At 49.5% G+C, this 21820-nt stretch overlaps 2 long non-coding RNA genes across 2 annotated transcripts; one reads left to right on the top strand and one right to left on the bottom strand.

Annotated features, from left to right (window-relative positions):
• Positions 1–103: 103 nt before the first annotated feature.
• On the bottom strand, positions 104–1296 carry LOC131275643 (uncharacterized). Its single transcript, XR_009183120.1, has 2 exons — positions 1053–1296; positions 104–673 (listed from the first exon to the last, which is right to left on the bottom strand). It is a non-coding gene; the product is annotated as an uncharacterized lncRNA (long non-coding RNA).
• Positions 1297–1434: 138 nt separating this feature from the next.
• LOC139437425 (uncharacterized) lies at positions 1435–12523 on the top strand. Its single transcript, XR_011647237.1, has 2 exons — positions 1435–1538; positions 2507–12523. It is a non-coding gene; the product is annotated as an uncharacterized lncRNA (long non-coding RNA).
• Positions 12524–21820: the final 9297 nt, after the last annotated feature.

The raw sequence follows: 21820 nt of genomic DNA, 5'->3' as shown, positions 1-21820 counted from the left end.
GGGCTCGCTCCTGCTGAACCGCCGGCGGGGGCTACGCCCGAGGGGAGCACCGGTTCTCCAGGCGTGGGGGACGCGCGGTTCGGGAAAAAACCACAGAGACCGCTTGAGCGCAAGAACAGGTTCGCTTTATTACAGAAGTACACTTGGTTATATAGGGTTGGGTAGAGGGAGGAGTAAGATATAGGGAGGGCTAGCTATGGGGTGGTGGTGGATAGGCTGAGGCTGAAGGGCAGTCCTGAGGTAAGCAGTTACTAGGGAGGAGGGCAGATTATAGGTTAGCAATATGGGCGGGACTGGCGGGAAGGACTGCGAGAGCTGAAAGGGGCGGAGGGGTGGGGAGAGATGACTGGCGGGGGCTGATAGGGGAGGAGGGGTGGAGAGAGGCGGTAACACGCCATGTCGTAGCATGGATCGGTACTGCCTTCCTTCTGTGGCTGAATTATATTCCATCGCAGGGATGGACCACGTTTTGTTTCTCCATTTGTCACTTCATGGGCATTTGAGTCACATCTTTTTTGTTTCACTGTCACAATTCATAAAGTCTTGTGACCAAATCCGTGTCACATTAGGCCAAAGAGTGAAATTGCACTGCAGCGTGTAAAACAACTTAAACTAAGATGGGCGAGGCCTGCCAGAGCACAGCAGGTTGGATCCTGGGCAACACCGGGGACTTCTAAGTATTAAGAAACGGAAGAAGAAAACAAAACATTATGCTAAATTAAAGAAACCAGACAAAGTACTACATATCATATGATTCTGTTTATATAAAGTGTAAATATGCATCAATTTATGAAGTTGGGATTAGATTAGGGGTCACGTAGGGCTGGGGAAGGATAGAGGGATTGAGAGGTGACTGCTAAAGGATGAGGAGTTTTTCTTTGTGGAGTAATGAAATTGTTCTAAAATCTTTTGTGGTGATGAATGCACAACACCGACTCTCCTAAAAGCACTGATTGTGCACTGATTGTACACTTTGGATGGACTTATGGTATATGAATATGTATCCATAAAACTGCTAAAAAAAAAAAAAAAAAGCCAACACGCAATTTCACCCTTGTGCCGGTGACTCCTGTGCTTTTTCCCTTGATCAGCTGGAGGCCTCGTCCTGGGCCCTCGTACGTTCCCCCGCGGAGACTCGGTCGGCTGATGCTCGGGGACAGCGCCCGGAGCGCGGGTGGACGCGGACCCGCGCAGTGGCGATCACAGGCGTCGCTTGGGGACAGCGCCCGGGGCGCGGGTGGAGGTGGACCCGCGCTGTGGCGATCACGGGCGTCGCAAGGCTGCCCGACACCGCCCCGCGCTCGCTCGGGAACAGGAAGGGCCCAAGCCCAGCGGGACCCCAGGTCGCGGCCCCAACACGCGCCGCGCGCCCCGCCCACGCCCCCGGGCCCACCGGCAGCCCCGGCCACGCTCCGCCCCCTGCCCGCCCCTCCGCGCGATTGGCCCAGCCGCCGCCCGCTCCGCGCCGGGAAGACCCGAAGCTGCGTGTGAGCGGCCCGGCCGTGCTGCGCATGCTCCCGGCGTGATCCCGGCATGAGGTGACTGCTGCGCGGAGGCGGCGGCCGGGCGCGGAGGCTGAGGGGCCGGGCGCGGAGGCTGAGGGGCCCGCCGCGGCGCCTCTCAGGAGAGGGGTTCCGGCTGCCGTCGCCGCCCGGCCGGTGCCCGTTGAGGACGGGCTCCAGCGGGGCGTGGACGCGCCCCCGGAAAGACCCTCCCGGGGGTCCCAGGGGCTGCCGGCGCTGGGTGGGGGGGCCTCCCGGGCCCTGAGTCTGGGTCCTCAGGCCGTCACCTGAGCCTTCACCCGTGATTCGCCTCCTCCCTCCCCGCCCCTCCTTCCCCCAACCCGCCGACCTCTCGGACTGGGTCTGACAGGCCGCGTCCGCCCCTCCCTCCTTTAAGGCTGTGGAAGTCCCTGCAGCGGGATGGAAGCGCCTCGGACACGGGAGATAACTGGGGCGGGGAAGGCGCACAGAGCCGTGCTCTGGAGGTGATGGTCATGGTGGGGAGGACAGGAGCGGGGAGCGGGGCCATTTCGGTGCAGCAGAGTCGGTGTTTGATGACACATTACCCTGGGTGAAGGAGAAGTAAAAGTGAAACTAAGTCTCTGAGCCGCGGCGATTAGGGGAAAGGAGGTGCCAACACATGAGATGTCCACCTAAAGAAGCTCTGCGCTGAATGCTCGAGTCGCTGTTTTCACTTTTTTGGGGGGGTGTCACTGTTGCTTTGAAAATCCTCCTGCAGGAGTATGCACCTGCTCCTACAAATGCCCCTGCCCTCCCGGAGAAGTCCAATCATGCCCGCCATGAACCGGCCCTTCCCCCGCCCAGTGACTGTCTGCGAAGCAGATGTCACAATCAGCCCAGATGGTTCACAAACAAGGACTCATCACCCTTTCCCTGTCCGCTGTTAAGAACACCTGCTAAATTTGCCACTTTTCCCCCTTCACAGATGAAACCAGCCTGGCAAGGTTTAAAAGATTTGTGATTGATATTTCTCTCCCTTACAGATAAAGGTAACCCTGGTGCTCCATCAGCTGCCGGGCGAGGTTGTTGGCTCTCAGAACCCCATCAACAAGGAATTGGGCCTTGTATTCTGTATTCTGTTGCTGCTGTGACCTAATCGTAGTTGCTTAAAACAACATAAATCTTACAGTTCCGGAGTCAGAAGCCTGGCATGGGTTTCACTGAGCTAAAATCAAGGTGTATTCCTTCTGGAAACTCTGGAAATGAAGACTTTTCCTTTCCTTTTCCAGCTTCTAGGGGCCGCCAACATTCCTTGGCTCCTGCTTTCCATCAAGCTAGCATGGCTCTGACCCTGCTTCCATCGTCACACCTTTTCCCTGAGTTTCTTCTTCCTCTCTCTTGCACTTTTAAGGACCCTTGTGATTATGACCCTTGTGGTTATGATTGGGCCCTCTCAGATAATCCAGGATAATCTCCTGGTTAGCCATGTTAATTCCATCTGTTACCTTATTCCCTTTCCCACGTAAAGTGACATGTTACAGGTACCAGGGATTAAGATATGGGCATCTTTTTTTTATTTTTTTTCTACCTCCCACAGACCCTATGGGTGTAAGAGACTCCTGCCAGTTCTTTTTTTTTTTTTTTTTTTTTTTAAAGATTTATTTATTTATTTAATTCCCCCCCTCCCCTGGTTGTCTGTTCTTGGTGTCTATTTGCTGCGTCTTGTTTCTTTGTCCGCTTCTGTTGTCGGCAGCGGCACGGGAAGTGTGGGCGGCGCCATTCCTGGGCAGGCTGCTCTTTCATTTCACGCTGGGCGGCTTTTCCTCACGGGCGCACTCCTTGCGCGTGGGGCTCCCCCACGCGGGGGACACCCTTGCGTGGCACTGCACTCCTTGCGCGCATCAGCACTGCGCATGGCCAGCTGCACACGGGTCAAGGAGGCCCGGGGTTTGAACCGCGGACCTCCCATATGGTAGACGGACGCCCTAACCACTGGGCCAAAGTCCGTTTCCCTCCTGCCAGTTCTTAACCTTTCTCAGGTTCATGCTGAGCCCTCTTTATGCTTAAGGGTCTCCTTTGTGGTGACCAACAGCATGGCCATTGCCTAGATTAATTGGGTGACTGGAGACTCAGAGCAATAGCAAACCAGAGTGGGGAGTTGGGGAGAGGGTGCAGAGTAAGGGAAGTAAGGCAACTATTAAATCCCTTGAACTTTTAAATTCACTTATTCTTCACTTTCTAAAAGTCTAGTTCAGTGAATGCTTACTGAATTAAAATTTTCAAAATATGTACATTAGAGGGGAGCTGGTATAGCTCAGTAGTTGAGCATCTGCTTCACATGTACAAGGTCCAGGATTCAGTCCCAGTACCTCCTAAAAAATATGCTAAAAAACATAAATTTATATATGTGTATATATACACACACATTAAGGCTTAATTATTTATCTTAAAACAACTGCCTCTCAGCCCTTCCCTTTACATTTGAAAAATGAATTGCTAGGTTAGGAATGAATCCAGGAAAGAGACTCCTCAGTCTGAAACTACCTGGGCCATGCCCACCTCTGATCATGGAGTGACTGAAGAACTGTTCAACCTATGGACTAGAAATTGCAAACTCCTCAGAGGACATGGCACTGTTGGTGTTTCTCAAAGCATCAGAATCAAATAGGGACTGTCTGTGGATTCCTGGCTCCCTCTCCAGACTTTCTGAGAGGTTTTGAGGTAGAGTAGTCCAGGATTGTGCATTTTTGACAGGTATCTGGGTGATTGTTATGTATTCTGGAGTTGGAGAACCACTAGAGACTTCATTTGCTTTTTTCTTAATATAGAACTCTGGTGGTTTGGAGCTATGTACCCCAGAAAAACATGCTCTTAAACTTAATCCATTCCTGTGGATGGGGACCCATTGTAAATAAGAGCTCTTCTAGACGTTCCTTCAGTTCAGGTGTGGCCCAAATAAAGCAGGGTAGGCTTTAATCAGATTCCTGGAGTCCTTTATAAGCAGAGTCAGAGTGAGACAAAAATGCCACAGAGGGAGCAGCTAGAAGCTGAAAGTCAATGGAACCCAGTAAAGAAGGGAGAGACCAAAAAAAGGCCACCATATGCATTGCCATGTGATAGGATCCCAGGACCAAGAATCACCCGCAGCCAGCCCCGGAACACAAAGAAAGCGATGCCTTGATTTGGACTTGTGTCCTCAAAACCGTGAGCCAATGAATTTCCATTGTTTAAGCCTACTCATTGCTTGGTATTTGCTTTAGCAATGACAAACTAAAGCAAATACCTTTATTGAGATATAATTCACTGCTGTGCAGTTCATCCTTTTAAAGTATACAGTGCAATGGTTTTTAGTATATTCATGCAATCATCACCACAGTCAGTTTTTGTCACCCCAAAAAGAAACCCTGTACCCATTAGCAGTCATTTTCCCATTTCCCCCAACTCCTCCTCCACCCTAGACAACCACTAAACAACTTCTTATCTCTATAGATTTGCCTATTCTGGATAGGTCATACAAATGGAATAAAACAAAATGTGGTCTTTTGTGACTGGCTTCCTTCTTTCACTAGTATAATGATTTCAGGGTTCATCCATGTTGTAGCACGTATGTATTTCAATTTATTTTGTTGCCAGATAGGATTTCATTGTATGACTATACCAAATTTTGTTTGTCCATTCATACACTGACAGACATTTGGGCTGTTTCCACTTTTTTGACTCTTACAAAAATGCTGCTGTGAACATTCATGTTCAAGTGTTTCAGTGGACATGTGTTTTTATTTCTCTTGGGTAGATACTTAGGAGTGGAATTGCTGGGTCATATGGTAACTCTGTTTAACCCTTTGAGGAACCACCACCCTGTTTCCAAAGTGGCTGTACCATTTTACTTTCCCACTCACCCTGTCTGATAATTCCACTTTCTCTTTGCTGGATAAGGGATTCTTATTTGACAGCTTTTTTCTCTGAGCACTTTGATTCTAACTACCTTCTGGCCTCTACTGTTTCTGCTGAGAGTCAGCTATTATTGGGATTCCTTGTTAGTGACAGGTAATTTTCTTTTGCTGCTTTCAAGATTTTCTCCTTGTCTTTGACATCAGCATTTTTACTATGTTTCTGTTGTGGGTCTCTGTGTGTTTGTCCTTCTTGGAGTTTGTTGAGCTTCCGGTGGTGTGGATTATTGTTTTTCAAAAAATTGGGAAGTGTTCAGCTGTTATTGCTATGAATATTTTTTCTTCTCCTTTCTCTTCTCCCTTTGGTACTCCCATTGTATATATGTTGATGCACTTAATGGTATCCCACATTTCTATAAGTCTCTGTTCTTGTTTTTTGTTGTTGTTTGTTTTGTTTTTAGCCTCTTCTCTCTTTTCTTCAGCTTGGCATAATCTCTGTTGATCTATCTTCAAATTCACTAGTTCTTTCTTTTGACAGTTCAAATCTCCTGTTGAGGCCCTCTAGTGAATTTTTTATTTCAATTATTGTACTTTTTAATTCCAGAATTTCCATTTGGTTATTTTTAAAAATTTCTGTCTCTTTATTGATGCTCTTTCTTTGATCAGCATTTCATTATATCATCCTTTATTTCTTTAAACATTAGCTTTGTGCACATTTACAATGGCTCCTTTTAAATCTTTTTCTGTTAAATCCTACCTCCCACAGACACTTTCTCTTGCCTGCTTTTTTCCCTTATGTATGGGTCATACTTGCCTATTTCTTTACTTGTCTTATAATTTTTTTGTTGGAAACTGGACATTTTAGATCATATATTACAGCTGCTCTGGATATTGGTCCTCCTCCTCCAGAGTTTATTATTGTTATTTGCTTATTTATTTAGTGACTATCTGGATTATTTTAGTGAAATCTAGTTCCCCTCCACCTTGTTAAGCTTCTGATGCTGTTCCTCAGGGAGGCACAGCTCTGGGTATGCCCATGGTCCTCCTGGGAGGACAGTGGTTCTTGGAGGACTCCCTGTCACCCTGCCCTTGACCATACCCAGCTGGTAAACTCCATTAATTGCCTGCTGATTGCTCTGTTATTTACAACAATGCCCTGGGGGTGTAAATTCCCCTACAAACCAATCTAATCAGATTGTGGCTTCATCCCAGGAATATTATCTGAAGTCAGTGTTTGATATTTGTCTGAGGCCAGGAGGGCTCCTCCCAATGTCTTGTTCTCCTGTTCTGTCCTGCAAACTATCTGGCCTGTAGTCTAGGCTGCATCTTCATTAGAGCCACGGATCTCTTCCCAGAACCCTTCTCCACAACATCACTGTTTTTGAATGCACTCCTAAATTTAAATTTTTCTAGGCTTTGTTCCAAATGAAGTCAGTTCCTTTGGGGAGAGATTAGAGCTCAAGGCCTCTTTCTCCCCCCAGGCAAATTGTCTGAGCCTGGGGGCTGGAGCTGGGCGTGGTGACAGGGGCAAGCTTCTCTCTGAGTGATAGCCCCACTCTAAGAGCTGAGCCCTCAGTAGAGGGCGTGGACAAGTAACCTGACTTGCCTCTCCTGGTATGGAGCTACTGCCTCCTTAGTCCAGGAAAGGACTTTCAAGGCCCCAGGATTCTCAGCCCACCATGGCCAAGGTAGAGCCTCTGTTCCAAGAGTGAGGGTTGAGCAGGTGACCATACTCCTTAATCCCACTTGCCTAGGACTTCTCAGCAACAGGTAGCTGGGGACAGGGTGAGAGATGCTGAGGTCTTGTACCTCCTGGGAAGAAAGCCTTCCAACTGGGAGCTTGGGAGGATAGGGGTTGGGGGTGCTCTTTGCTGTAGCCCCGTCTAGAGTATAGTCTCCACCTAGCTGAACTGGGAGAGGGAAGGAGCTGCAGGCTCAGCTTTCTAACTGAATTTTCATAGATTTTCTTGGGTAGATTTTTCTTCATTTGCTGTTTGCCCTTAGGGCCATTTCCAGAGACTTTATTTTATTTTATTTTTTGCACTTTTTAAAAATTAAGTTAATAGATCACAAAGAGTATTACATTGAAAAACATAAGAGATTCCCATATAACCCACTCCCTACCTCCCCAGCCCCATCATTTTTGTAAATTTTATGTTTTTGAAGATACATACATCACAAAAAATGTTACATTAAAAAACATAAGAGGTTTCCATATACCCTCCACCCCCCCACCCCACTCTTCCCACACCAACAACCTCCCCCATCATTGTGGCACACTCATTGCACTCAGCGAACACATTTTGGAGCACTGCTGCACCACATGGATAATAGTTTACCCTGTTGTTCATACTCTCCCCCCAGAGACTTTAAATTGCTATTTTAAAAGTAATATTCACCAATTTCACTGGAGAATGGGTCAGTGGAGCTCCTAATGCTGACACACCAAAAATCACTCTCCCCTCTGTCCTTTTTTTAAATTTATTTCTCTCCCCTTCCTCCTCCCCGTTGTTTGCTCTCTGTGTCCACTCGCTATGTGTTCTGTGTCCACTTGCATTCTTGTCATGTGGCACTGGGAAACTGTCACTTTTTTTGTTGTTGCATCATCTTGCTGTGTCAGTTCTCCATGTGTGCAGTGCCACTCCTGGGCAGGCTGCACTTTTTTCATGCGGGGTAGCTCTCCTTGCAGGGTGCACTCCTTGCGCGTGGGGCTCCCCTATGTGGGGAACACCCCTGTATGGCACGGCACTCCTTGCGTGCGGCAGCACTGCATGTGGGCCAGCTCACCACTCCTCTGTCCATTTTTAAGTGGGAATTTGTCATTTTAAAAATTGAGTTGCAAGAATTCTTTATATATTCTGATACAAGCCCCTTATCATATATATGATTTCAAAAATTTCCTCCAATTCTGAGTTATCTTTTCACCCTTTTGATGATGTCCCTTGAAGCACAAAATTTTGAATTTTAATGATGCCCAATTTATTTTCTCTTTGATGGTTTGTGTTTCTATTATATCTAAAAAAATTATTGTCTAAGTCAGGGGTTCTTAACAAGGAGTCCATGAGTTTGAAATTCAAAAAAACATTCTGTGGGGACGTGTTGGTGAGGGTGTGATATATTTATTAAATAAACACTACAGTGTGGACTTAGTAAGGGGTTCTTGGTTTTCACTTGACTGGCAAAGGGTCTGTGAAACAACAACAAAAAAACAAAAAGGACCCCTGGTTTAAGTCAAGGTCACAAAGATGTATTCCCATGTTTACTTCTAAGAGTTTTATAATTTTTATTCTTACATTTAGGTCTTTGATCCATTTTGAGGTAACTTTTGTATGTGGTGTGAGGTAGGGGTCCAACTTAGTTTTTTGGCCTATGGACATCCAGTTGTCTGAGCAGCGTTTGTTAAGTGTTGCTGGATTTTCTCAAGGTTCTTGATTGAGCTACAAAAAATGAATTTCAAGTGCAAGCCAGTTTAGTTAGGACAGTAATTTATTAAGGAACTGAGAGAAGAGAAAAGGGAAAAAACAACAGATTGTGGGTCCCAGGTAGAGAGGAAAGGGACTGAAAAGAGATGAAGCGGGCTGATTTGTAGACGACAGGTCCCCAGATTTACTTGTGTGCTGATCCAGGCGGGGGAAGAAAGGGCAAGAATGGGTGATTTGGAGTTCCTGCTTGCTCTTTAAACCATTCATTATTCTGCCCCTTTGTTGATGTTGGGGGAGGAATCCAAGTTGTTTGCTGTTTTGATTGATTATCCCACCCCTTAACACCCCCCCACCCCACCCCGAGGGCCCAATAAGTCCCTTGGAGAACATCTGGGGCTTCTACTTGATTCTGGAGGAAATCCTGTCCCAAATGGGGGCTCTCTCAAGGTTCTTCCAGCTGCCATCTTGTGGATATGCTGGCATTTTGCCAGGTTCCAGATGCATCTGTTGATTCCCTAATCTACTAGTATTCCTCAAAAAGACTGTTCTTTTCCCATTGGATTTTCTTGGCACTCTTTCTGAAATAAAATACCAGCCTGTGTTCATTGTAGTCCATGTTTTTCATGCTTGTCTCAGCCTACTGTATTGGATTCATGACTCTCCAGAGGCTCAAAATCTGCACCTGCTGAAGACTGCTTGAAAACTGCAGCCCATGAGCTCTGAGATTGGTGACTTGGGGTGAGTGCCGGCTCTGTCATTTGTCGGTCTGGCCACTCTGGTGTGGAAATGACTGTAGTATCTAACACATGGGCTCCTGGGGGGAACTGCACGAAATAATACCTGGAAAGCCCTTAGATCAGTGCCTGGCACGTGGTCTCAGCACTTAGTAAACGTTAACTGTTCTAATTACCACCTTTTAAGGCCTTGAAGAACATGGCAATCTAGGCACCTCTGAGAAGCAGAGAGCTCTCTAGTAGTTCTTCCCAAACTGCCCGTGCACAGGGCTTGCTGGGATCTTGCTAAGGCGCAGATTCCCACACAGAAAGTCGGAGCGGGACCTGCGTTGCTGACAAGCTCCCCTCCCCAGCCAGGCTTTGAGGAGCAGGCTCTGTACATGTGAAAACAAGGAATTGGATCAAGGGAACTGGTTACAGCGTGATAGGAGTGCTGAGAAGGCAAACCAGGAACTTCATGCTACCCAGAGCTAGGGGGGATGGGAGGTACCTGAGCTGGTGGGGAGGTGGGGGGCAGGGCTTCCGAGGGCCAGGTCCTGTGGGGGTACCCACAAGCTGGAAGCCAGAGAGGAGCACAGGCAGGGAACACCCGGCTTTCCACTCTTCCCCCACTCTGGCCTCCACAGTGGCTCCACTGACCAAACCCCTGAAAGCTGCTGCAGGGGAGGCTGGGAAGCCACGCAGGAGAGGGTAGGGGGGTGCCGCCTCTCCCGGGGGTGTCCTGTGCATCTTGGTTTTAGTTTTTACTTGGAGACTTGTAATAAGAAATATTTTACATGAGCTTATGTTTTTGTTTTTTATTATACAATGTAAAATTTCCCAGGGAGTGGATGATGCTGCTCAGTGGTTGAGTGCCTGCTTCCCATGTACAATGTCCTGGGTTCAATCCCCTGTACCTTCTGAAAGAAAAATAAATGGAGTTAACCATTTAGTGTACAATTAGATTCACAATGCAGTGCGACCACCACTACTGTCTACTTCCAAAGTGTTTGCATCACCCCAAACAGTAACTCTCTACCCAGTAAGCAGTAACTCCCCACTCCCCCTTCCCCCACCACTGGTAACCTCTCATCTGCTGTCTGTGGCTATCAATTTGCCTAGTCTAGGTATTTCATGGAAGTGGAATCGTACAAGATTTGTCTTTTAGTGCCTGCCTTATTTCTTTTAGCGTGTTTTCAAAGTCCATATTGTACATCAGATTAGTTTTTGCAACTTGGATTAAATTTCTTGGGGTTGGTGGACATTTGAAACAAAACAACTTTCCCTAATTCTAGATACACCTAAGGCCTTAAACTTAGCAGGTCAGGTTTACTACAAATTGGAGGAGAGTTGGCCCCTGAACATTCACACCTGACCAGGTGTCAGCATTGTGTTTCCTACCATTCTCCCTGCGCTGCAGGTAGCGCTAGAATGTGCTGAGAAGGGGACAGTGTTTTCATCCCCCAGAGTTGTGAGGGGCAGGGGGCAGGGTTCCTTAGGAAATGAACACTAGTGCTCGTCTGTTTTCCAAATACCAGGAGCTTTCTGAGTGCTTCCAGACTCTATCTGCACAAACCCTCTGATAGATAGTCTGGTGACATTAGCCCCCTCCATTTTCAGGGAGGGAAAAACAAGGGCGGGAGATTGAGACACAAGAGTAGGTGGTGGTGCAGAAGCTTGAAGTTCTCTTTCTGCCTCTAAAAAATGTTCCTGCTCTCAAAGTAGCAATTGCATTGAAAAGGCAGCACATCCCTAAAGCAGTTTATGAACAATATAATTAGGTAGAGACTTAATATATTTAGAAACCTAGAGAAAACATTTTGGGTCCATGTCCTCTCATCATGACCTTCTGGAGGACCTGAAGTCCATGGCGATGCTCCAGGCCAAGCCAGCTCTCTCCTCCTCCCCTCCTCCCCTCCTTCCCTCCTCCCCTCCTCCCCTCCTCCCCTCCTCCCCTCCTCCCCTCCACCCCTCCACCCTTCCTCCGCCTCCCTTCCTCCCGCTCTTTTGAGGATCTTCCCTGAGTTGACCTTCCAGGGCCTCGCCTATCTAAGCTCTGCTGGGCCTAATCTTTGCATGAAATAGAGCAAAGACCTTCGTTTTTAAGAGCAGCAGCAACTTTTTAAATTAAAAAAAATCATTTAAGCTAATTTATTATTACACTACTTAAATGGTTTGCAGCAAGGAAACAATTGTAGAAATTTTTGTGGTTTTGGAAAAATGAGATTTCAAACACTAGCATTACCTGATATTTGGTCTACAGAAAAGAAGTATGCCTTTTGTTTTTCTAGGACACATGAAATTGACCATAAAACATTGGCCCCATCAGGCAACCTTGGGTGGGGCTCTTGTCCCCAGACTTTGACGTGTGTGTCTGAGATTCAGTTCTTTCTGTCTCAACCTTTGCTTTTAGATAAAAATACCTTTTTTTTTTTTTTTAAAGATTTATTTCTCCTGCTCCCTTGTTGTTTTTCACTTGCTGTGTCTGTTTGCCTTCCTTGTTTCTTTAGGAGGCACTGGGAGCCTAACCCAGGACCTCTGATGTGGGAGGGAGGTGCCTAATCACTTGAGCCACCTCTGCTCTCTGCTTTGTTGTGTCTCTCATGTTTTTCCTCCATGTGTCTCTTGTTGCGTCAGTTCGCCACACCTGCCGGTCACGTCATCTATCTTCTTTAGGAGGCACTGGGAACCTCTGCTCCCTGCTTTGTTGAGTCTCTCATTATGTTTTTTCCTTCTTGTGTATCTTGTGTCAGCTTGCTGCAACTGCCCGTGGCGCCAGCTCACTGTCTTCTTTAGGAGGCACCCGGATCTGAACCAGCAACCACCCATGTGGTAGGCAGGAGCCCAGTCGCCTGAGCCACATCCACTTCCCATAGATAAAAGTACTTTAAAAGACTAACTAAAAAAAATCCTCTCAAAAAAGCAAAAACAAAAAAAACAAAAAAAAAAACCCCACACAACAGTACACACAGACACACACACAACTACTTGATTATGAAAGTTAAGTTGGTTTTTCTGTGATAAAATAGCTAAAATATCAGCTCAAATTAATGCATCTGAATATTTACCTTTAAAAGAAAGTTTTTAAAAATATTATGGAATAGTTTTAGATTTACAGAAAAGTTGCAAAGACAGTAGACCTTTCACCCAGTTTGCCCCAGTGCCAGCTAATGGCTTACGGAACCATGGTATATTGGTCAAAATCAGTAAATTATCATTGGTACAATACTGCCAACTGAACGGCAGACTTTATTCAGATTGCCCCAGTTTTTCCATTAGCGTCCTGTTTCTGACCTAGGACCCCCGTTGCGTTTAGTTGTCACATCTTGGTTTTAATGACCTTGATAAGTTTTGAGGTACTTTGTAGATTGTCCTTCTGTTGGGCTTTGTATGTTTTCTCATGATGGAACTGGGGTATGGGTTTGGGAGGAAGACCCCAGGGGCTGGGGCCCTTCTTTCTGCATCTTGTTAGCAGGTCCACGATGTCACCATGCGTGGCGCAGCAGGTGAATGCCAGGGCTCCCCACGGCCAAGTCACTGTTCTTCCTTCTCAGTACTCTTTCTTTGGAAGCCAGCCCACAACGAGGGGAGGGGCCTTAAAGCCCCCCATCCTAGAGGGGCAAGTACCTACCTCCACTGTGTGCAGTTCTTCTATAACGAAGACTTGTTGCGCCTTCCATTTATTTATCTCTTCAATTATATCAGTGTGGACTTAAGGGTTTTTTATTTTATTCCTTGAACTAATGCCTGACATCTTACTTAGAAGGCATGAGTTCAGCGCTGCCTAAGAGCTTTCTTTGTGAATGGCACTTCTTGTTTAAAGGGCAGGGGAAGGGGCACTGGCTCTGCGCATCCAGGTCCAGTCCTGGCCACTCACTCACACCCCCAGGGGCCTCCAGGGGTGGGGAGGAGAGGAGGGGCACTCTGGGAGGGCTGCTGTCGGGTTACGGTGATGGGCGGAAGGGCTGGTAGCGGAGGATTTTGTTCCTGGTGTCAGGAGCCAGCGGACCTGGCTCAGGTTCCGGGTCGGGGACCGATGGCATGGCTCTGGCAGGTCACTTTCCCACAGGAGGGCCAGAGGGGCAGACAGGGGTTGTCCCCCCCTTTCCCTTCTGTGCAGGGGGTCTCTGGGTTGTTCCTTTTCTCTGTCATCTTCAATCACGTCCATAAGTTTGAAACCAAGGCATTAATATATTTAATTTTTATTCATTCCTTTATTCTAGTTGTTTACATCAATCTTTATTTTCTTGTATGACATTATGTTGCGCAGGAATGGTGACCCTTTTTTACTGAGTAATGGGCTAACAGAAAAGTTTATTGTGTGAGTAAATGCATCTTATATTTTAAATGTGATATTTTCCCATTGTAAAATTAGTTTGTGCAAAAAAAAATTAGTTCATGCATGTTACAAGTAATTTTGAGAAAATAATGGAAAATTAGCAACAAAAAAATGGCTCATTCCCAGTACTGTTAACATTTTGATAAATTTCCTAGTGACTTTAGTGCACTGTGGTATAATTGTTTAAAAAAAAAAACAGAAAACACCTGCTTTTAAAATTAAGAACAGGTCAGATAAAGTTGTCAGTGCCTGACGACTGTGACCAGCGTGGGAGGAAGCAGAAGGAAGGGCAAGGCGGGCTGAGGGTGCCGGGTTCTGGTCCAGTCTTTTCTCGGAAAGGTGCATGGCTGTTGAGCCTGGAGAAGATTGCCTTGGCTGAATTTGTTCATTGGACTTTACTTGCTAACTAGGGCTTTTTGGTAAACAAGTATAGGCATTTTAGAAGCCTTCACATATCTTTTATATTCTTTTTTCTTAGATCCTTATGCATTTTATTTACTTATTTATTTTTAGGAGGTATCGGGGATTGAACCCAGGACCTCGTACATGGAAAACAGGTGCTCAACCACTGAGCTCCACCCACTCCCTGTTACGTACTTTATATGTGTGTATATATATGTTGTTTTTTTAAAATTTAAGGATATGCCATCGGGTAGGCGAGGGAGTAAAGAGTTTATTAAGAAACAAGATAAAACAAGAAAAGTGCATGGTCCAAGGCATGGACCGCAGGCGTGCTGCCGAGTGAGAGGCTTCTAATTTTTTTTTCTTAGATCCTTTTTTTCTTGTCTTGGAAAATGGTGCTAGGCATTTAATTTTACTGCCAAGAGGTTCGTTTTCAGAAGCAGCACCCGCATCCTGTGGCCCTATAGAATAGTGTTGCTTAAAATTTAAGTTGCGTTTTTACAGCACATCGAGAATTAAATTGTGCTGTGGCATTTTATAAATGCTCCATCTGGTCTTGAGACCGATGGTTTCCACTCTAATAAGTGGAAGGAAAACAAGGAATTTTCATAGTTTACATAGAAAAATAATTATTTCATATCAAATAACTTACCATCATTTGAAAGCTAAAAAATATACATAGAAAGCAATAATGCAGAATTGGAAGTAGTTTGTGATAGGATGGTGGGGATTATGGAGATTTACTACTATTGTTTATTTTCTATAACTGCCTTCTATTAAATTTTCATATTTACAAATAACCCCGACAATCTACTTCATCCCTTTCCTTTGATTAGAAAACTAAATTCAGAGAAATTAAATTTCTTACCTCAGCAATTTAGATGAGCTGTTTATTGTGCAGGACTCTATTTTCAAGCTGGGAGCACTTGGGTGAAAGTGGTTTCTACATAAATTTAAGTTTTGTTTTGTTTTGTTTTGATTTGGATAATGATGGAAAAGAAAAAGTAAATCCATATAAGCATATTCTGGATCCCCTGGATGACACGCTGTGCTTGGGGACCTGTATCAGCATTTGTGCTAAGATGTAGCTGGCACGAAGGACTCTTTGCTAAGCAAAAATTCCCTGCATGACCACACGTGGGCCCTCTGTTCACACACCCTCCCGGAGTGTGCGAGCGGCTAGGTGTGCGTGGAAGTTTGAAATCCAGCTTCAGATATAACGCAAGCTATGATTTATCAAGCACTTACTGTGCTCTAGACATTGAGCAACAAGCTTTACAAATAATTTTCTCAGCTTTGGCATCCAGCTTCATTTAAGGGCCTTGCACTGGTGGGAGAGTTTCCAGCTTGATACACAGAAATGATTTGCTTTTTTGCACAGCTCACTTTGCAATCACAGAATTCTTTTCTTTTAAATAGAAATGGCAGATGTTTTGCTCGTTAAAATTTAGTCTGTGACAATTTGAGTGTATTATCTTACTAGCTTTTAAAGTAATCATTTTCAAAATTTTGAGTCAAGCATTCATACAAACTCTAATCCATCTCCATGAGCCCTGGGTTTCCTTGGGAACACAATTTTAAGGTCATTTTGCCAAAGCGAGGGCCTATGTTTTTACTGTCCAGAAGCCAGTAATTGTCACTTGGATGAGAGAGCAGAGCAGAGGCTGGGGCCTGAGGAGAAGCCTCAGGGTGCCAGCCGTCCTTTAGCCAGGGTACCTGGAACTAGCTTAGCCGACTACAGCCGGCTGGGCCTTTGTGGGCCCAGTAGGTCTCATAGCATTGCAGGCTTAACTTTTTTTCCTCTGGGAAACATGTTCCAAGTTTGGGTCTACACAGATTTTTGAGGATTCACCTCCCTGCCCACGAGAGTTCCTCAGTAGTTTACTTCCATTTTATCCTGTACTTTTGGATTTGACCATTTAATTTGAGATGGGGCAAGGCATCCTTGGATGGTGGGTGCTGGGGCTTGAGCAGGGACCACGTCGCCCTCCCGGGGTGGCCAGGCAGCAGGCACAGGATTAGAAGAGGCGAGGCGGGCTTCCGGGGTCGGGGCAGTGCGCTGGCTTCTGCCGTGCCGGCCTCTGGCTCGGGAAGGGGCCGCCGCCCGGGGCAGGCCTGGGCTTGGGTTAGGCTTGGCGTTGGCGCGGTGCCTGTGTCGCAGCACCGCCGAGGCGGGGAGATGCGGTGGGGAGCCCTGCGGGGCACCGTGGGGACGCGCGGGCCGGGAACCCGCCAGGTTCATTCATTCACCGACCCCCGCCTGCGAACCAGGGGCGGGCTGCCGACAGACGGACGTCCGCTGGAGCCAATCAGCGGCGGGCCCTGGGGCGGGGTGCGGGTGGAGGGGGTTTCCCGCTGTAACCCTTTCCTGCCCCGGGAGGCGCCGGCGTGGCCTCGACCGTGGCCGGCTCCCGGGTGGGGCGGGATGGGCAGGCCCGGGAAGGACCGTCAGGGCGGGCGGGGGCTGGCCCGGGAGCCGGGAGCCGGAGGACTGGCCGACCCGCGGGGCCGGGGACCTCGCCCCGCAGCCGGCCGCTGGCGGCTTCCTTGTGCCCTGCGGCCAGGTGCCCTGCGCCCCAGCAGCCGCGTGCCCACCCCCTCGATGGAGTGAGTGGCCGAGCGATGGGGCCCCACGCCGGCCGCAGCCCGGAGGTCCCCGCTTTTGTCCAGGTTACTGGTCGGGACGGGAGGGGACTCTTGGGGACAAGGCACCCCACCCTGGCATCCGTCTCGGATCCCCGGGTCCCTCCAGTTGACCAGGGGTCTTGGAAAGCGCGGGGTGTTGAGCATGGACCCCGCTGAGTCCCTGACCTGAGGCCACCAGGCCGTCCCCGGGGAGAGCGGGGTGGGGTGGGGCCAGTGTCTGGCTGGGAGCCTGTCCCCCTTGAGCACCAGGTCAGGCCATTGAGGGTCCCTTCCAGGCCTTATTTTATTTTATTTTATTTCTCTCCCCTTTTCCCCTCCCCTTGTGTGCTCTCTGTGTCCAGTCATTGTGTGTTCTTTTGTGTCCGCTTGCATTCTTGTCATGTGGCACCGGCAAGCTGTCACTATTTCGTTGTGTCATCTTGCTGCGTCAGCTCTCCGTGTGTGCGGTGCCACTCCTGGGCAGGCTGTGCTTTTTGACGCGGGGCAGCCCTCCTTGTGGGGCGCACTCCTTGTGCGTGGGGCTCCCCTAAGCGGGGGACACCCCTGCGTGGCATGGCACTCCCTGTGCACTGCACCACCGCACGTGGGCCAGCTCACCACATGGACCAGGAGGCCCTGGGTTTGAACCCTGGACCTCCCATATGGTAGGCGGATGCTCTATCAGTTGAGCCACAACCATTTCCCCCTTCCAGGCCTTCTGAGACCTCTGCCCGCTGGCCGGGTCTGCCAGGCCTGGGGGCACGGAGGCCCACCGCCCAGGCACCTTTGTGGGAAGTAGAAGGAAGCCCCCTTCCTCACCTGGAGAGCAGGCCAGGCTACCTCGGTCCCCTGGGCTCCCTGCGGCAGGCGCCTGGGCCGAAACCCCTCGGCTGTCACCTGACTGTACAGCTAAGCCTTGGCCGCGGACGTCCCCGCCGCAGCGCAGGCCCATCCCGGAAGCGGGGCTGGCGGCAGCTCCGTGCTTCGCCCAGATCTGGGTTGGACATTTTCTGGAAACGACTCTCACAACCTCCGTGTCTCTGGGCTTAGTGGCCTTTGGGGTCCCTGGGACACCAGTGTCCCTGGCGCCAGCAGTTATTTCTGAAAGCCAGGCTGGGGACAGCTTTGGCCCCGGGAACGGTCCCCGGCCGGTGACACCAGCAGGCTGAGGGCTGAGACGCAGCGGCTCTGCTGCCCTGGCCTCCGGGGCCCCCCTATTCCGGGGCCACCAGCCTGACCCGTCCCCTTCTCTTCCAGATGTGGGAAGCAAAGAAGACGGAGGGGTAGCAGGGGGGCCGCCCCGGCCCCGTGCTGCCACCCCCGCCCGGCGCAGCCTCGGCGCTAGGCTGGTGACACACACCTCAGACGGGGCTGCTGCCCAGGGGCCCAGTGCCCGCGGAGTCTCCCTTTCAATATGGTGTAAGGTTTTTATAATCAAGCATAAGTTACTTTTGCAAACAGAAAAAAAAGAAGGTGGGCGCGTTTAAATCCCAGGGCCCTGGCCCCTTGACCGTGGCTCGGACCCCCGTCCGCCCGCCCGCAGCCCTGCCCCAGCTCCGCTGGCCTGAGCCTTCCCTGGCGCCCACCTTCGTCCTCCTGAGTCCTGCCCCCAGGGCCTTGCCTCCTCGGGCCCCCGGGCCCCGGGGGAAACTCCTCAGCCTGCAAGCAGGAGGGGGCTCCCGCGGCTCCACTTTCTACTGCCCTTGGTCAGAAAGGAGGAGGTGGAACCTTCCCCCACCCCCTGGGAGTCACAGCCCAGCTCCTCCCCAGCCCTCCCTCCAGGCACCTGTCCCAGGAGGCCTGTCCCCTCCTGCTGGGCCTGTCTCACCTCCTCCTGGAAGCCTCCCAGGACTGTTCCTGGGCACTGGAGTGCCAGGGTTCTGCTTGAGAAGGGGGTTGGGGGCTGCAGTCTGTGGCTAGGGGCCGGCACCCTGACTCAGGTGCGTGGACCCCTGTCACATTCCTTCAAGTGGTGTAGAGGCTGAGGACCCTGAGCCCCTCCCCAAGTCTGGGAGCTCTCGGAGGCCCCCCAAGGGTCAAAGGGTTCAGCCCTCACTTGGCACCAGAAAACATTATTTTTTAAGTGCAGTGTTTGGAAAACGAGTGTTTTTAAAGTTTTTCTACATTAATCGGTACCCATGGGTCCCTCTTATGAAACTGGGTTACAAAGCACAGTTTCCGCCCTCAGCCCTCCGTTTTTGCTGTTATTTTCACAGCATCACTGTTTAGAAATTTATCCTCTGCAACTGAAGCTTCTATTCCGAGCTCCTCCGTCTTAGTTCTGTGTTTAAGTAGACTCCATGCTCCCCACCGCACTTTCCCCTTTCCTGCGGGTTCTGAGTCATCTCCTCTGTCGTCTGGATTTCGGCGCGGGTGGAGAGGGTGGGAGGCAGAGGTCAGGGTTTAGCGCCGGGCTGTGACGGGCACCCTGGGGAGCCGAGGGGCAGAAGCGCGCGGAGGCAGAGGGGCGCAGGGCCGCGGACCTGGCCCTGCCTGGCCTGGGCTTCAGAGTCCACCAGGTGGGGTCCCTCGGGGCGGCCACGCCCCGGCCTTCTAGCTGCCGCCAGGGCCATCGGGGAGCAGCTTCAGGGCCAGCCCCAACAGCGCCTGCCGAGACGGGGCCTGGCGAGGTGGCGCCCCCAGGGAGCGTGAGGGGCAGCAAGGGTGCCTCTCCTGGGCCCGAGGGCGCGGTGCCTGCCAGTGGGCATCCTGGAGCCGGGAAGCCCAGGGCTAGGTCTGGCCCGGGCAGGGTTTCCTTTTCCTTTTCCTTCCTTTTTCTTCTTCTTCTTCTTCTTTTTTAACGCATATATAACATTTTTTTAAGAGATACCTAGATTATATTAAATGTTACATAAAAAGAAATAAGGGATTCCCACATGCCCCGCTCCCCACACCTCCCACCCTTCCCCGCGTCATCACCTTCTCTCATTAGCGTGGGACATTCCTTGCAGTTGATGAGCACATTTTGGAGCACTTCATTTTGAAAAATATCTAACTCACGTGAAGTTGAAGCAACGACGCCCTCACTTCGAATCACTGGCCGTTAAACACCTCACGGTGCGTGTGTGTCTGTCTGTCAGTCTGTCTCACGCACACCACCCCCTTGACAAGTCACACAACGGCAGGCCGCAGCCACGGGGTGCTCTGCGGGTATCTGCCAGGTGCGTCCCGTCGCGGCCCCGGGCGCCGCCCAGGCCTCAGCCCGGTTCAGCGACGTCCCCCAACCCGGCCCAGGCCCCCCGTTTCCCGCGTGGGGCAAAAACGGGTCCCTGCCCTCCCGCTCAGGCCCGCCAGGCCCCGGGGGTGCCTCTGGCTGCTGCCTCCCGTCCCGGGTGGCCCCGGGTCCCTGGGCAAGGCCCCGCCAGAGCCACGGGGCGCACCCCATGCTGCGTCCGCCTCACCCCAGGCCAGATTCTGGCCTCTGTTTCTGGTAAGAACACCCTACATTCGCTCTGTTGTTGTCGTTATTTTTAATTGTGGTGAAATGTACATAGCATAAAAAGCATTTTAGCCATTTTAAATGGACAATTCTTTGACATTAAGTATACTGACAAGACTGTGTACTGTCACCACCATCTACTTCCAGCTGATTTTCATCCTCACAAGCTAAAGCGCATGCTCAGTTAGCAATGACCCCCATTGCCCGGCCCCACATCCCCACTAACCACTCTCCTGCTTTCTGTCTCTACAAATTTGCTTATTCTAAGCATTTCACGTGAGAGAAATCCTACACTGTTTGTCCTTTATGTCTGGCTTCTTTCACTTAAGATGACGTCCTCAAGGTTCGTCCCCGTGGCAGCACACACCAGCACTGCTTTTTTTAAAGCTGAATCATATTCCATTGTATGAATATTCCACATTTTGCTGCCCCATTTCGTCTGTTGAAGGACTCTTGGGTTGCTTCCACCTTTGGGCTTTGGTGAATAGTCATCAGTGTACAAAAATATCTGTCTGAGTCCCTGCTTTCAAATCTTTGGGGTATACCTAAGAGTCTGGTAACTCTATGTTTAATTTTTTTTTTTTTTGAGGTACCAGGGCTGGGGATTGAACCCAGGACCTCATATGTGGAAGCTGGTGCTCAACTACTGAGCTACATCAGTCCCCGAGTTGGTTTACTTGTTTGTTTGCTTGGTGTTTTTTTGTTTTTAGGAGGCACCAGAAACTGAACTGAGGACCTCCCATGTGGAAAGCAGATGCTCAACTGCGGAGCTACATCCACTCCCATTTAACTTTCTGAGGACCGGCCAAACTGTTGTTTTGGATTTGTTTTTTTTTGTGGTTTTTTTAAGGTTTATTTATTTCCGCCCCCTTCCCGTCAACCTGCCCTGCTGTTTTCGCTGTCTTGTCTTTTCTTCTCATTTTCTCTCCTCCAGGATTCACCGGGATTCAATCCTGGAGACCCCTGATATGGAGAGAGGTTCCCTGTCAACTGAGCTACCTCAGTTCCTGGTCTCTGCTGTGCTTCACCTTGACTCTTCCCTTGTCTCTCTTTTGATGTGTCATCATCTTGCTGCATAACTCACTTGTGGGGCACTGGCTCACCATGCGGGCACTGGTGCAGGCACTGGCTTGCCGTGCAGGCACGCTTTCTCTTCTTTTTCACCACGAGGCCCCAGGGATTGAACCCACATCCTCCCATATGGTAGGCAGAAGCTCTATCAGTTGAGCCACATCTGCTTCCCTGGTTTTTTTTTTTAGATTTTTATTTTTTCCCCATTTTGCACTGTTTGCTGTGTCTGCTCATCTTCTCTTTAGGAGGCACCAGGAACCAAACCTGGGACCTCCCATGGGGGAGAGAGGTGCTCGATCACTTGAGCCACCTCAGCTCCCTGCTTTGTTGTGTCTCTCATTGTCTTTTTCCTCTTTGTATCTCCTTGTTGCATCATCTTTTTGCATCAGCTTGCCACACCTGCCCATCATGCCAGCTCTCTATCTTGCTTGTCTTCTCCAGGAGGCACCAGAAACC

This window comes from Dasypus novemcinctus, chromosome 23 (assembly GCF_030445035.2).
Source record: "Dasypus novemcinctus isolate mDasNov1 chromosome 23, mDasNov1.1.hap2, whole genome shotgun sequence".
Lineage (NCBI taxonomy): Eukaryota > Metazoa > Chordata > Mammalia > Cingulata > Dasypodidae > Dasypus > Dasypus novemcinctus.
This window is presented reverse-complemented; position numbering and strand designations above follow the sequence as displayed.